Source organism: Canis lupus, chromosome 24, assembly GCF_011100685.1.
Source record: "Canis lupus familiaris isolate Mischka breed German Shepherd chromosome 24, alternate assembly UU_Cfam_GSD_1.0, whole genome shotgun sequence".
NCBI classification, from domain to species: domain Eukaryota; kingdom Metazoa; phylum Chordata; class Mammalia; order Carnivora; family Canidae; genus Canis; species Canis lupus.
In genome coordinates, this window is record NC_049245.1 from 46,094,787 (window position 1) to 46,110,689 (window position 15,903).

The 15,903-nt window shown below is 46.4% G+C and overlaps 2 long non-coding RNA genes across 3 annotated transcripts; one reads left to right on the top strand and one right to left on the bottom strand.

The window, feature by feature from the left end:
• Window positions 1-940: 940 nt before the first annotated feature.
• On the bottom strand, window positions 941-3,866 carry LOC111092160. Its single transcript, XR_005377433.1, has 3 exons — window positions 3,029-3,866; window positions 2,766-2,889; window positions 941-1,910 (listed from the first exon to the last, which is right to left on the bottom strand). It is a non-coding gene; the product is annotated as an uncharacterized LOC111092160 (long non-coding RNA).
• A 295-nt stretch (window positions 3,867-4,161) lies between these two features.
• On the top strand, window positions 4,162-15,570 carry LOC106557736. Of its 2 annotated transcripts, XR_005378093.1 has the most exons (5): window positions 4,180-4,255; window positions 4,985-5,052; window positions 5,742-5,890; window positions 14,774-15,137; window positions 15,350-15,570. It is a non-coding gene; the product is annotated as an uncharacterized LOC106557736 (long non-coding RNA). The 2 variants fall into 2 exon arrangements; XR_005378092.1 differs by lacking the exon at window positions 4,985-5,052 and having other exon boundaries at window positions 4,162-4,255.
• The last annotated feature ends 333 nt before the right edge of the window (window positions 15,571-15,903 follow it).

Sequence of the window (15,903 nt, forward strand, 5' to 3'; positions counted from 1 at the left end):
TTGTTTGGGGAAGGTGCTCAGTACAAGCGCATACACTCCGGCCGGCCAGATACCGCTTGTTCACTCAACAAACCTAGAGAGGAAACAAGTTCTCTGCTACGTAGGCACGATTTCACCCCCGACCTCACTGAACGTCTCTTCTTTTAATATTTCTATGACACGTACTGCGATTTAAGGAGCTTCTTTTTGTGGGCTTCTTTTGTGAGCTTCTTTTGTGAGCGATTTAAGGAGCTTCTCCCACAATTGTTTGGGTGTTTTCTCTCTTAAGCATTTTCTCCAAATGTTTCTAGTTAGAATGATTGTTTAGATCATTATGGACTGAGGCAAACAGTAATAAAATGATTTTTTTGCCCTTTTTCTTTTCAAAAAATTTTTTTTCTTTATAAGAACACAGTGTTATAGTTTTACAGGGATTCCATAAAGACCATCTTTCATGTTGTTAAAAAACTCACATATAAATCATGACAATGGAATTTGTCCCCTCCCCAAGCCCTGGAGGACCTAAAGAAATTCAAATGTTTAATTCCAAGACTATGGGGATCCCTGAGTGGCTCAGTGGTTTGGTGCCTGCCTTTGGCCCAGGGCGTGATCCTGGGGTCCCAGGATCAAGTCCCACGTCAGGCTTCTGCATGGAGCCTGCTTCTCCCTCTGCCTGTGTCCCCCCCCCCTGTGTTTCATGAATAAATAAATAAAATCTTTTTTAAAAAATTCCAAGACTATGAAAGAAGAGAGGAAGGTCTCACTTACTTCAGAAGATCATGCAAAACATTTTACCAGGCTTTAGACTCCTGTAAGTGCCTCAGTGAAATCCTGCTAAAAATACTGCAGATGCAACACAAATTGCAATCAACCAATATCATTTGCATAATTTTATTAAAATATGCATTTAAAATAATGCTTTAACAATAGGAATTCTGACATGCAATTAGCATCCAGCTGGCCCAGTTTGAATTCACCACCGTTGGACATCAGGGGCCGGGGCACCAGCGGGAGCCTCACAGGCGTGGATGCTGCTGTCACTGACGTGTCCAGAGGGACGGCCGCTCAGTGCGAGCGCAGCCAGCCGGCTGGAAGCTGGGCCACCCACCTCCCCACCTAATCTCCAGCAGTGCGTCTGGGCACCAGAGGATGTAGCAGCTCTGATCCTCTCAATTACTTTTCTCAAGCAGACCTGGTTCTCTGCTTTCATCCTGTGCACATTTTCACTGCTTCTGAAAGCCGGTCTCCAGATTCCAGGAATCCATTTAAGAAGCTGCTTTCAGGTACACCTGGGGGGCTCAGCCGTTAAGCATCTGCCTTTGGCTCAGGGCATGACTCTGGAGTCCCGGGATCAAGTCCCGCATCAGGGGTCCCTGCAGGGAGCCTGCTTCTCCCTCTGCCTGTGTGTCTCTGCCTCTCTCTGTGTGTCTCAGGAATAAATAAATAAAATATATATTTTTTTAAAGAAGCTGATTTCAATATTTCAACAGTGAAACTGAGTCAAGTGGTGGGAACCGGCCTGCAGCAAGAAGCTGCCTGCTGAGCCACACCCCGGGAACAGGGGGCCTCCACGGAGCAGGACTCTGGACCTCCGACCCCTCCGACCCCTCTGACGGCCTGGTAGGGACGGCGACCCCGGTCCGAGCCTGCACTTGCTCAGCCCCGCACCTCCCTTCCAGCCGGCCCCCCGTGAATAGCAAACAGGCCACCAGGTCCACACCCACAGGACCCTCGTGCTTCTGTTCTCGAATGGTGGGACCCCAGCCCGGTGCCAGGTGGCTTGACGTCTCCGCAGAGAGTGATGTGTGGCAGAGCCAATTACCTCAAGGATGTAGCTGCACAGCCTGATGTCAGCCAAGAGCCTTGTTGGGGTCTCAGGGGCCCGCCCGATGCCTCTTCTCCATCTCCAGAAGCCACGCCACCTGGGCATCCTTGAGGCGCAAGGACAGGAAGAAGCCAGGGAAGAGCCGAGTTTCCCATGGCCCGGGAGAAGGTCACGGGGAGTCTGGCGAGGCCAACGGAGCCGAAGGGGCCTGCGGTTTGCGCGTGGAAGGAGCGGGACAGCCTGGTGGGGGGCACCGGGGCCACAGAGGGTGCCCGACGCCTGATGGGGGGGGTGGCACGGGGCAACGCAGATCGAGCCCAAGAAGGCACATGGAGCCCACTGGGACACATTCCGAGGTCCCCCGGGGAAAGAGATTAACCCTGAGGTGAGGAAGAGAGAGGAACCTGAGGGGGTGCCGGGAGCTTGGAACGTGACTGGCTTTAATCCGGAATTAACTGACACGTTACATTATTGGATAAAACCCATTTATAAGTGACTCCATTAATTTTCTGTTATTAGGAAAATGTGGGCTTATGATAGATTCAAATTGAGTTAGGCAAAATGTAATAAAGTTAAACTTTTGCACACCCACGTTCTATAAAGTTCTTGACTGAGTAAAATTCCTATCCACCACACACCTGACTGGCATATCCTCAAAGCTCTCAGCCTTGAGTACCTGAAAATTTAAGGGTTTACAGAGGAGTGAGGGGTTCCCCCCGGGGAAACCAACACTTCTCAGGATAAGCATCAAAGTGATTCTCGTTTTAGACCGGGTCTCCGGTGAAGTAGGTGCAAGCACCTGCTCGGAGGGCGAGTTGCGGGAGCCGGGTCTCCGCTTCCTAGGAGTCAACACCAGAGCTGACAAATGCTCTTTTCAAATGATTGATTCCCCAACATGTGAGAATCTGAGTTAAATCTGGGCCTCAGAGCGCAAGTTCAGAGCCCAAGATAAAGAGCTTACATCGACGCCCCGCCTGGCCTTCTGCCTGGGTTTGAGACGGTCTAGTCTCTGGTCCAGAGCTGGCTTTGTGGACCCAGAGAAGCAAAGGATGGTCTTCTGGCAGCTCACCCAGTGGCGATGGGCCCTGTAACCATTGAGATAAATGATGTTTATGAGCTATTTTAGCCTCAAAGTGCTTTCCAACGTGGCAACCCACCCATTCGAAAACAGCCCTCTCGGAGGAAGAGATCGGCCAGCAGCCCCAACCAAAGGCATCACCTTACCCACAGCTCAAGGAGGGCCTCAGGGAATCTCCTAAGAACCACATGATGGGCTGAGATGCAAGTATGTTCAGGAAAAGTTTATGATCTTAAATCCTGTACTTCTTATTTCAGGTAGTGAATGCTCTGTGACTCGAGTATCGAAGGAAATCATCCCAAATTGGCCTCTGTAGGGGCAGCTACAGGCCTCCCGGAGGAACATCCGTGCAGCAAGTTCACGCCTCTGCAGCAACTCTGTGGCCAGAATCGAAATGATCTGGCCACGTTCTCCATCGTCCCCTTCTCCTTAATTCATTTGGATTTCTAGTTTACAAACAAAGTGCATGAAGCATTAGCGTGAGGAGCAGAAATGTTAAATGGAGCTGTTGAGAAGGGGAAGAGGTGGCAAGTATTCCTGGACCAGAGACATGCTGTGGGGCCTGACTTGCAAACACGGTTGTGATGTTTTCTTGATCTCGATGATCCGCTGTCGGGAGAAGACCCGCTCGTGAGTCCTATAGACTGACGTACAATCAGCCAGGACAGTCGGTCTATCGCCTGAGCATGTCACACGGAGCTTCGGCCAATCACTTGGAACTTTCCCCAGAGAATGGACAGTTCACGGGGAAAAGCGTCCTCTGTTTGGAATCATATAAAACACTGTCTCAATACTGGGCCGTCATCAGGAACAATTTGGGTTGATTCCTCCCCATTCTTGGCCAATATTCCCCACATGTATCTTCAAAGATTTTAGGGTCAGAGAGCATTTAGCCGATTACCTCGAGGTGGTGCAAATGAACAGGAAGGACCCCCGCAGCCCTAGGACTCAGCCGCCCCACTCTGACCAGCCCTAAAGGCCTCCTGGACGACGCACCTTCCACAGCAAGTAATGGAGCTGCGCCCTGCCTTGCTGGGGCTGGGAGGACAGATGCCAGGACATGTGTCCTCAGGAATCCACACGCTTCCTGCAGTGAAGCACATAGTTGCACAACTGCAGTGTGGCTTCCCGGACCTGTATGGGTTTGAGGCAGGGGCTCCAGCTCCAGCGTAGAGGAGTAAGGCTCAGGTTGATCTCAGGGAGAGGACCCAACTCAGAATAAAAGGCTGGGAAGGCTCTGTGACGCTGTGCCAACCGTGTCATAATCAGTCTTCTTAGAGAGTGGTTTCCCGAATGCAGGCTGGTGCCACTGTGGAGCTTGGGCCCCCTAACCCGGGGCCCATGGGGACCAGACCACGCCTTACCTAGAGCAGGTAGGTGCCTAGTGATGACATGCTGGATGGACTCATGTACATGCATCCCAGGGCACACTCTCCTTCCACAAACCCTAGACTCTCTCAAGATAACTCCACTGTTGTTAAGCAGCTTGAGCATTAGAAAATCCTTCTCTAGATCCAACAAAAATAAAAACCCACAAGGGGCAAAGGATGGACCAATTATTTCTACTGAGCAGAAACTAAGAATTAAATACTAATGTTATTGCTCTAAATGGTAAGAAATGCTCATAGACCTTTCGTTTCTAAGGAAAGTGTGCCGAAGGTCACTGCATCCTTTCCGAGTGAAGCCATATTTCTGTGCAGGAAAAAGAATAACATATATAAGGTCCTTGCTTTTGTTGGGAAGTCTTTCCAGTTCAGCCTGGAGGTCACATTTATTTAAAGAGAAGACCGGCTCCATGTCTTGGGCTAATAGGATTTGCCTACGGGAAGACGTTGGCAGGGTAAGGTATAATGTGGTGGCTCTCAGGCCTGGCTGCTCATTAAAATCACCTGGCAACCAGTTTGGTTGCATGCCAAGGGCTCATTCCAGAACGACTAAACTAGCATCTCTGTAGGCAAGGTCTGGGCATCTGTGTGCTTTAAAGTTTCTCAGGTGATCAAGGGCTAGCAGGGCTGAGAGCCATTGTCCTAATGGAAGGGAGCATTGGGGGAAGTTGTGAGTTAATTTTGTCTCCAGCGCTGCCTTTGGAAATTTTGGAGTAGATGGAGAGCTGGGGATGCATTCAGCTGGAGAACAGACCTCGTCCCCTCTGTGGATGACTCCTCGCACGGTGAGTCACAGCTGCTCGGGCTCAGGACCACTCACGCAGTCCAAGTTCCCAACGCCGGACAGAAGGCTGGGGTTATGTGGACAGAATCTAAATGTGATCAAATGCTCATTCAGAAAGGAGCCAAAGAGAGTATGATATCTTTATGGATCTTCAATTCTTGATGCCCTGAAATGTTCGTGTTATGTTAAACAGAACTAGGGTGTGGCCTACAGAAGAGAGTAAGGGTCATCCCTGGTTTTGAGAGATTCCAAAACTCAACTGACCATCAAAATGTCCACATAAAGCACTCCCTTGGATCCCATATAACCTGTTCCTCCTCCTGAAGTCTCTCTCAGAAGATGGTGCCATGCTGATCTTCACAAAGAAGCTGGGACCCGCTCCTCGCCTCCCAAATGTAGCCTCTATCCTTTCCCCAGATCTCCCCTTTCTCCTGCATCCCCCCACCATATCCTACTTCTTGGGTGCCCCTTTGCCCCTTGTCCTGCCCCCGAGGCCAGCATCACATTAGGGAAAAATACATCGCCTCTGTCACTGCCAACTGAAAATGCTTCCAGACTTTCTAGGTAATGAAAATCCCCTGGGGTGCTCATTAACAGTTCGGATTCTTTGGCCTCAACATAGACCTACTGAATCAGAATCTCCAGGGAGGGTGTCTGGAAATCTGACTTTTTGTTTTCACCCTGCCCCAGGTAATCTCATAACCATGCTTCTTGAGGAACTGTGTCATGAATGACAGGCCAGAGGAGGTGACCCACAGAAGCAGACATGGGACGACGGGGGGCCATGTCAGCTTCTCTGCAACTTCTACCTCTCCTCCCTGGATTCCCACACATAACAGGTGTTTGGCTAGATAGTTGTTCAATGAGTTAATAAATGAATCACAATTTGTGGTCCAGCAACGTGGATCTATTTATATTTCTCCATATAATCTTTTTTTTTAATCTTCGCACTCATAATTTTTTTCTCTGTATTTCATGCATTCCTAGCAACGATACTTGGATTATGCTTCCTCTGTGCTCTCATAGTAAATGAGCTGCCTCCGTGCTAACTGGTTATGTGACCGCTCATGTGACATTTCCCATTTAAATGAGCTTCCTCCAGACAGGAGCTGTCGCCCTCATTTATCCTAGCACAGTCCCTGGCACACAGTAGATGACCCTAAACACATGCTTTAATGGGTGGATATCCAGCACATGCCCAGCCAGTTCGCCCATGCCCATGCTTCCAGTGGAAACTATAGCCCAAACTGGTTAAAATGACTTGCAGATGTGACACCACAGAGGAAAAGAATAACCAGCATTCAAAAAACAACAACAAAAAAAGTGGGATCTTTTGTGCTTTCAAGAGGCTCCCAGGATTCCTAGCAGAAAAGACAATGGCGTATAAATAACTCATGACAAAATGGCAGACCCTGGGCCGTAGGTCCAGTTACCAGGCACAAACACCGGCAGAGAGAGAGGGCTTTCCTCCTACTGAGAGCGAGAGGCTGGGCCAGCAAGCCGCGAACGCCCTCCGCCTCCACTTACCAAGGTGGGCCGATCGCCTCTGCCAGACGCTGGTCCTCCAGAGCCACAAGGCCTGCATCCTCCTGCAGACGGCTCATGGCTTGCCCAGCCCACGGCTCATCATGCAAGACAGGAGCCCGTGAGAAAAGGAAAGGGGACTGGGGATTTTCAAAATATCTCCAGGGTAATAACAGCAAAACCAGCTTAAAATTTTAAGGGTTTATAGTGTTAAGGCATGATAGGAAAAGCTGGTTAGGACCCGCACATATATGTGTATGTGTATAGATGTATATATTACATGTGTTATATAGAGAGATATAAATTCTTAATTGAGTGTATATATAATATAAATGTAATTACTAAATAATGTAGAATATATTGACATAATTATCAAATAATTGTATATTGATAATAAAATATTACTATATATTGTATGTATAATAATAAGTAATATATTTATATATAATTATATATACATTTGTGTATATATAATTATACATAAACTCAATTAAAATATATATCATACATATGCATATATAGCCCTATTGATATATATTATGTACTACTATAATATTAATATTATTAATATAATCATATCTTATTATACATTACTATATATATTGCTTATTAAGCACTTGCCATGTACCTGGTACTATAATCAACACATAAGGGTCATTAATTTAATCACTAGAATAAGCCCCTTCAGAAAGGTGTTATATGCTATTTCATGGAGAAACTGAGGATAAACTTGCCTAAGATCTCACTACTACTGTGCAGTGAACCTGAGATTTAAACCCGAATGTGTCAGAGTTCAAAGCCCGACCTCTTAACCATACCGTCATCAGTGTGATGGTGATGATAGTGACAATGATGATAATGGTGTTCCACTGATGACGATGACAGTAATGATGTTCCACTGATGTGATGGGACAGTGATGCTGGTGATGGTGGTGATGGTGATGATGACAATGGTGATGGTGATGGTGGTGATGGTGGTGGTGATGGTGGTGATAGTGATGGTAATGATGATGACGTTGGCAATGATAATGATGATGATTATAACTAACATCTATTAAGCACTTATTTTGTATTGGGCACCATTCTAAGCATTTTAAATGTAATAACTCATTCAATCCTCATAGTGACTTATTTTTGTTCCCAATTAGACATGAGGAAACTGAGGCACAAAGCATCGATAACTTGCCAAGTTTGCATAGCTGGTGAGTGGCAGAGCAGGTATTTAAGCCTAGGTTGCCTAGCTCCAATGCTTGGCTCAAATGTTGTGCTGCATTCCATCTCACAATTTGAATGTAAACTAACAAGTGATAGGAAAAAAATAAACTTAAAACACCCTGATAGAAACAAAACAGGGAAGAAGTTCTTTCATGTCGGTCTTGGCAATGATTTTTTTTTTTTTTTGGAAAGGACACCAAAAGCACAGGCAAAACAAGAAAAAAAGATCAACGTGTGGGACTACATCAAACTAAAAAGCTTCTGCACAGCAAAAGAAACAATCAACAAAATGGAGAAATCAACCTAGAGAATGGGAGAAAATACTTGCAAACTATGTACTAGGTAAGGGCTTATTATCCAAAATACGGAAAGAACTCTTACAACCCAAGAGCAAAAAACCATATGATCCAATTTTAAAAAAATGGGCAGAGGCTCTTAATAGACATTTTCCCAAAGAAGACATCCAAATAAATGGCTAATGGGTGCATGAAAAGATCCTCAACATCACTCATCATCAGGGAAACACAAACGAAAACCACAATGAGATATCCCCTCACAACTGTCAGAATGGCTACTGTCAAAAAGACAAAGGATAACAAGTATTGGAGAGGATGTGAAGAAAATATAAGACTGGTGCACTATGAACCAATGTAAATTGGTTCATAGAGTATGAAAATATGGAGATTCCTGAAAATCTTAAAAATAGAATGACCATAGGATCTAGCAATTCGACTTCTGGGTATACATTCAGAGGAAATTAATATAGGCCATTGAAGAGACATGTGCACTCCCATGTCCACTGCAGCTTTATTCACAGCAGCCACGACGTGGAAAGAGCCAAGTGTGCATCATGGATGAACAGGTAAAGACCATGTGGTGTATATATACAATGGAATATTGCTCAGCCATGAGAAAAGGAAATCTTACCATTTGTGGTAACCTGGATGGATCTCATGGGCACGATCTAAGTGAGATAAGTCAGAGAAAGACAAATTCTGTGCAGCATCACTCAGATGTGGAATCTAGAAAAGCTGAACTCCGGAAACAGATTGTAGAATGGTGGTTACTGGGGACTCGTGGGCGGACGAATCGGGGAGATGCTGTTTAAGGGTACACAGTTGGAACGAGAAGATGGACCCAGACATCCGATGCACCGCATAATTATTATTGTCAACAATACTGTATTATAAACTTTGAAGTTGCTAAGAGACTAGATCCTAATTGCAATTGTTCTCACCACAAAAAAGAAATGATAATTATGTGATGTGATAGAGATGTTAGCTCACACTGTGGTGGTAATTATATTGCAATATATAAATGTATCACATCAACACGTTACACACCTTAAACTCACACAGTGTTATGTGTCAATTAGATATTGATGTAAAAAATCCCTGATAAAATGTATATGGATGAAACAATGCCTGGTACTGAGACCAACCTTTCCAAACCATAAGAGAGGGTCCAAACTCGGAGAGCTCACACCTGGTGGTAGGGATCTTCCAAGAGAAGCTGGAGTCTGTGATGACTGCCTCCCAAAGAACCCTGTGGGCCAAATGAGAAAGGACTGGGAAGAGCTGGTAGACAGAAAGGAAGTTGTTCTGTTCCTCTGCTCCTTCCAAAGTGGCTTTTGTGGTAACGTCCAAGTTGGAGCATTTTTTCCCTACAAAGCCTTGCACTTGGGTCTATGTGTGCTCTGTTTAGGGATGGGCAGTGACCGCGCAGGCTCTGTGGCTTCTGAGGCAGCAGGTATCCTGGGGGGCCCAGGCTGGTGGCTGTCCACTCTACGTACCCCTGGAATCCCAGATCCTTACCCCTGTGGAGATGATGGAGCCCAGGCTCCAGCTCAAGGACTAGGCACAGGGAGGAACAAGAAAGGAAGGGAGAGTGTCCATAGCAACCACTGCCATCATGTCTGATCACTGTGCTGACCAAGGCTGGCAGGACAAACTCGGGCACCTGCCAGGGCCCTTCTCCAGGTGACAACTTGTTGCTTGTGAGGCTTGGACTGGAGGAAGCGCTGGGATGTGGGCACATGCATGCATGCCGTGTGCAGGTGTATACATGCAATGTGTATGTGCCACATGCCCTGGGACACACACAAGCAGCTTCCTAAATGGGAGTCTACAAAGACTTTTCACATGGCCTCCAGCTTTACAGAAGGTCAGAAAAAAAAATTAATATTCTGATTAACCTGGAGTTTGAGGGCTAAGGTATGGAATTTGCTGGTAGAAGAAATCTCTTTAAAATGATGGTTATATACTACTGAAAGTTTCCTAGGCCTCTATGGTATTTTAAACATAGTAAAGATCTCATGGGCACGATGTTAAGTGAGATAAGTCAGAAAGTGAAATATGGTTAATAAACACATCTCAGAAGAACAAAAAAAGGAAGAAGATTTAAAAAAAGGAAGAAGATAAGAATGTAGGAAAAGAGGAAAGAACAGCAGGGAAAGAAAAACAATGAAAAGAAAAATGCGAAACTAACAGCGCGGCTGGAAGGGTCCCAGGCATTGGGTATTTTCTCTTCCTGTTTGTATTTTGTTTGGTTTGGTTGAACAACAGTCGCAACCAGCACGGATATACAACTTCGCAACAGGTTCCTTTCATTAACACACTGCAAGTATTTTCTAAGATGTTATATGCTCCATAAATATTATTTTAGTACATTCTATCTTTTCATTATTATACACGTAATTGCTTATTAACTCTAGAGAAAATAGGAAAATGTTTAGCAAAAGGAAAAAATACAATTGAATTATAATGTCAACACTTAAAAGTAAATGCTATTACTGTTTCTGCATGTTTCATTTAGTATGGGGAGAGGGGGGCTAAGATAAAGACACATACACGGCCGCAGACGTAGGCACGGGTTTTACCTTTGAGTGTGTTTGCTGGATGGGCAAAATGAAGCCATAAGTTATACACTATCTTCATCCTATTAAAACATCATTAAATGTTGATTTTTGTTTAATGGCTAACTCCACTTCTGTTTCTATCAGAGGAAGACAAAATACGAATAAGGGATTAAAGAGTGGCTCATTTGCTCTATCATGTATCATCTATCCATCTATCCACCTATCATCTATCCATCTATCATCTGTCTGTCTATCCATCCATCCATCCATCATCTATCCATCATCTGTCTATCTATATCTATCCATCTATCTATCCATCCATCATCTATTTATCCATATTATCTATCTATCTATCTATCTATCTATCTATCTATCATCTATCTATCTATCTATCTATCTATCTATCTATCTATCTATATCATCTATCCATCTATCATTTATCTATATATCTATCCATCCACCCATCCAACTATCCATACTATCTATCTATCCATCCTTCTATCACCTATCCATCAATCCATATTATCTATCTATCCATCAATCTATCCTCCATCCATCATTAGCTATCTATATATCTATCATCCATCTACCCATCTATCATCTATCTATGTATCCATCCATTCATTCATCCATCCATCTATTCATCCACTTGTATTATCTATCTATCTATCTATCTATCTATCTATCTATCTATCTATCATCTATCCATCCATCCAAATCTGCTCAGGCTCCAGCGTTTTTATTTTAAATATTGATTCTCTTCCACCCCATGCAAGAGATAAAGAAAGACAAAAGCCCTAACTTCTGTTTAGAAGCCTTCACACGTACAGCATATTGACTCTGCTTTCAGTGTGTCCCCAGCTCACACCTCTTGGGAGGCAGATGTGAAATCTGAAGTCACCATAGGTGAGGACCCTGTCCTGGGTCACTTGGCCTGGCAGTGGCCAAGCTAGAGTTGATTTATTTAAAAGGTCAATTTCACTTCCAAACCGTTCTTTCCCCATGAGCCCACTCTGCTTCTCCATTATTCTCTTTATCCAGTCTGCTCACGGAGGGGAAGGTGTATGGAGGGTGTGCTCTGTGTTCCACACTCAGAAGATGAAATAACAGATATCTGAACTTTGGGCTTTGCCCATCAGTTCTTTTTATCTCATCTTTTGATGGATAAGTATTTGACATTGGAATTTACAATGTAAATAACTGATGAAGTATTCATATCTGGAATACAGAGGAAACTCTAGCAAATCAGCAAGAGAAGGGAGAGAAGACCAGTAAAGAAACAGACAAATGTTAGGAAAGCACCAATGAAGAATAAGCCCTGGCTGACAGGGATCAAAAGGCTGGGACACGCTAGTGAAGAAAGGAACACTGACACAGTGTGGGATCAGTGTGGGATCCCACGTCGGCCCAACTGGCAGAAACGAGAAGTCACGTGACGAGGGCTTGGAGGAGCCCTATCAGCTGCCTGGCGGTGAAGATCGTTGCCCCTTTCACGGACACAGCCAGTGACATTGAGAATGTCCCTCCAGACCCAGACTCAACCCCTGTGTCTGCTTTCACAGAGATGCAAACAGCAAATAACCACAGGGATGTCCACTCGCAGTGAGTTTGGTGACTATGAGAAGAAGCCTTCTTGGCAGCTGTTAGGAGAGGAGGGATGAGCCAAGTGTGGAAGAGACGAGCAGCCGGATGTTCTGTGCCAGGGAGGAGGAGGTGCGTGGGGCATGGATCAATGCGGAGGAAAGCAGGGGAAGCAGGATGAAGTGCACGATGACATGCGTTGGATGATATTTAAACGGGAGCAGAGGAGCCTCTTTGGAAGGAATCTGGGATTGAGGGCAGAAGATCAAGAGATGAAGGTAAAAGCTGGTCCTTGCATGGTGGCAGTGCTGTGTCACACACTGGGGATGGTAATCAATCCAGTCCTGTGTATCTAAGCATCAGGGACGGGGATCAATATTTGATATGAATTTGCTGCCTCTTTCCTCGCCTCTAGCTAGGAAAGCCCACATGCTCCTGGGGGAGGCGGGTGGAGAGTCCCGATCCATCACCTGCTCCTGAGTGAGGAATTCTGCTCAATTGACATTTCTCTGCCTTTCTCAACAATCGCATTTGAAGTTTCAACTTAACCTATTATGTTTCCAAAAGAACAAAAAAGAATAATAAATGCCAGACTAAATTGCAAGGAGCTCCCTCAACTTCTGTCTGGGCGCTCGCTGCAAAGACTCTGAGGCATCCATTTGAAAAGAGTACCAGGAGCTAATGACTATGATTTGATCCTGCCTTTGCAGGGCCTCGTTATTGGAAGGATTCATCATGCATAGAAATTATTTGGGCTTTCGCTGGAGGCCAAATGCTCTGCACTCAGCGCTCGGCAAGAAGCACACGGACGCCATTTCTACTCACTTACCCAGGAAATAAATGGCGGCATTACTGGGACAGATGCAGTCTGTTTGCTGCCTCCCATCTGGTTTTTAAATCACTCAAAGAAAGCTCTAAAGACATGTTTTTAGGCTGCATAAAACACACAGAGCAGGAAAGGGGCTTGGGCTTCACACATTTGTTATTTTAGTATTTGTGTTGCCTTCATAAGAGAAAAATCATGAAGGCATTTCCCAATTCTTTTGACCTCTGAACATTCATTGCAACCTCTTACATCTGATGTCTTCTTCCTGAATGTCCTCTCTGAAATTGCCCGATAAGTCACTCTCCACGAAGCTCTGACAGGGAATGGGAGCATTTCTGCTCCAAAGGGCTCGGGGTGGCTGAGGAGGGAATGTGTGACAACAGGCACTGAATCCGTTTTGAGAAGAAAATGCAGGGCTCCGGGCTAGCCCCGTGCAGCCCACAATGACTCTCCTCCCAGTGAGGGTGGAGAAGGCATGGCTGCGTGCTCGTTCCCGGGCCCCGTGGCCTTCACCCCAGCTCTTCCCTAAGTCTGGCCCTCCTCCCACTGCCGCACCCTTTGGCCCAGCCAACCACTCTGTTTGGGTCAGCCCACAGCTACGGGGATCCAGCTCTGAGCAAAGCCCCCTTCCGGGGCTCTGCGTCTCGTGTTTACCTCTCGGAGGGCGAGACACCAAGAGAAAACGAATAAACTAGTGAACAAGATAATCAGCATTAGCGATCATGCTCTAAGAGAACGAAGAAGCCTATGTGACTTATGGTGGCAATTGGGAGACAAGAAGCAAGAAGCGATCAGGTGGTCAGGCACGGCCTCTGTGAGCCACAGATATCTGAACTAGGGCCTCACAGATGACAAGAACCCACATGTGCAAACACATGGGAGAAAGTGGATTCAGGTAGAGTGAACAGCAAGTGCAAAGGCCCTGACGTGGAACCAGCTGGTCACAATCAAGAGACAAGAAGGCCAAAGAGGCTGAGGTGTCGAGTCACGAGTCCTCCAGCCTCCCGGGTCTAGGCGCTCCCCCCTCCCCTTGAGTGGTTTGCTGAGAATAATAAAAATCGCTGACACAGTGGAGCAGGTGCTGTGTGCCCCATGCTGTGCCCGAAACATCATTTTCTCCTCTGATCCTCCCTATCACTACTCTGTCAAAGATGAACAAAAACCAGAAAAAAACAAGTAATTGGTTCAACGCCACATGACTCAGGGGCTGGCATGTTTTCCTGACTCCTAAGGGCGGGCGCTTGACTCCTACACCTCACATTGGGAAGCATCGTGGTGTCCCCGTGGTGGGGGGGGAGGCTGGGAAGCAGCCAGGGTCAACTGGGGGATGGAGAAGAATGATCTAGAACTTGCTTCTCAGCATCTATAGACAGCTAGCTTGCACTTGGCTCCTGGTCCTAGGGGTTTGGGTCCCTTGAAACACCAGGTCCCTGGGCCCTTGGGGCAGATGGGGGGGCTGGCGGGGCACATCCTTCACAGCCGAGCCCACAGTCTTCACCCTGATGGCAGAGAAGTTTGTTGTGGGGAGGAGGGGTGCTCTGGGAAGCCCTCGGCAAGTTCCCGCCCACGATCCGCCCACGTCTTCACCCCTCTGAGCGCCCCCTCCTCATCTGCCCCTTGGTCCCCCCACCCCCCGAGTCCAGGAGGCAGAACTAGAACTCCCGCCCATCGAGGACTCAGAGGCCCCAGACCAAGGCTTTTTATCTTGCTTTTCTGCAGAGGACCGAGAAAGAGGAAGGACGATAGCAAACAGCAAAGCCCAGTAGTAGTAACGATAAACAATTTGGGCTTTGCATGTCCTCTAGCCTCTATTGGAGCTGCTCAGTGCTGCTGCTGCGGCGTGAAGGCCGCCATGGACAACACGCACCTGGACACACCTGACGCACGTGAACGGCACCTGGACGCACCTGGATGTGTGACTGCTTCCTGTACCACCTGGCGTGTGTGGACTTGCTGTGGGAGGGATGCGACTCTCAGGCCTCAGCGGTCCGACCCGGGCCCTGCAGCAGGTGTCGTCCCCATAGAGAATGAGCCCGGACTCCCTAGTTACCTTGTGGAACGCCACCTTCCCAACACCTGCAGGGTAAGAAATCACTTTCTTGGGGTTAAGACCCTGAGATTTGCTATGGAACACATCCAGTCTTAACCAGGACTGTTTACTCTCAGAAGCCCCGTTACACTGTTTGATAGCTTTTTATTTTCCTTCACACACACACACACACACACACACACTTTTATTAGTTTCATTCCTTGGGATCTATTATTTGCTGAAAGAGGAGTTTCCATTTTAAACAGCCACCTTCTTAGAAAACCCTTGATCACCAGAACTTTCCAAGAGTGAGAAAATGAGCCGCCTTCTTCTGCATTCTTCCTGCATCAGCCGACACCGTCCCATATGCTCCCCCCTCTGAAACCCCCGTGTTTTTCAATGATATCATGCACAGTAACATTATTATAATTAGGACTGAAGAATAAAAAACATGGTTCCAACTTTAATTAAATTTGAATTAAATGAGTTTGTTTTTTGCTGAACTGTTCATTTCTGCAAAGGGTGGGGGAGTTTCTGATATACCAAACTAATGAGCACCCAGGGAGTCAGCAGGGAAGATCCTCTGATGATATGGGACCATTTCCACCAGCCATAAATACGTCTCCTGGCTTAAGAAGTAAGTGATAGTTCTCGGGGGACCCCAGGATGCCTCAGGTAGGAAATGCGCTTCCATCAGCAAAATCGACCAACTGCAGAAGATCTATCATTTTCCTCATTCTCCAACTCAACCCCCAGAAGAGACGTGCAATTTACACCCACTCAAATGCTGGGGCCCACGGGGGCTTATGGAGAAAAAGAG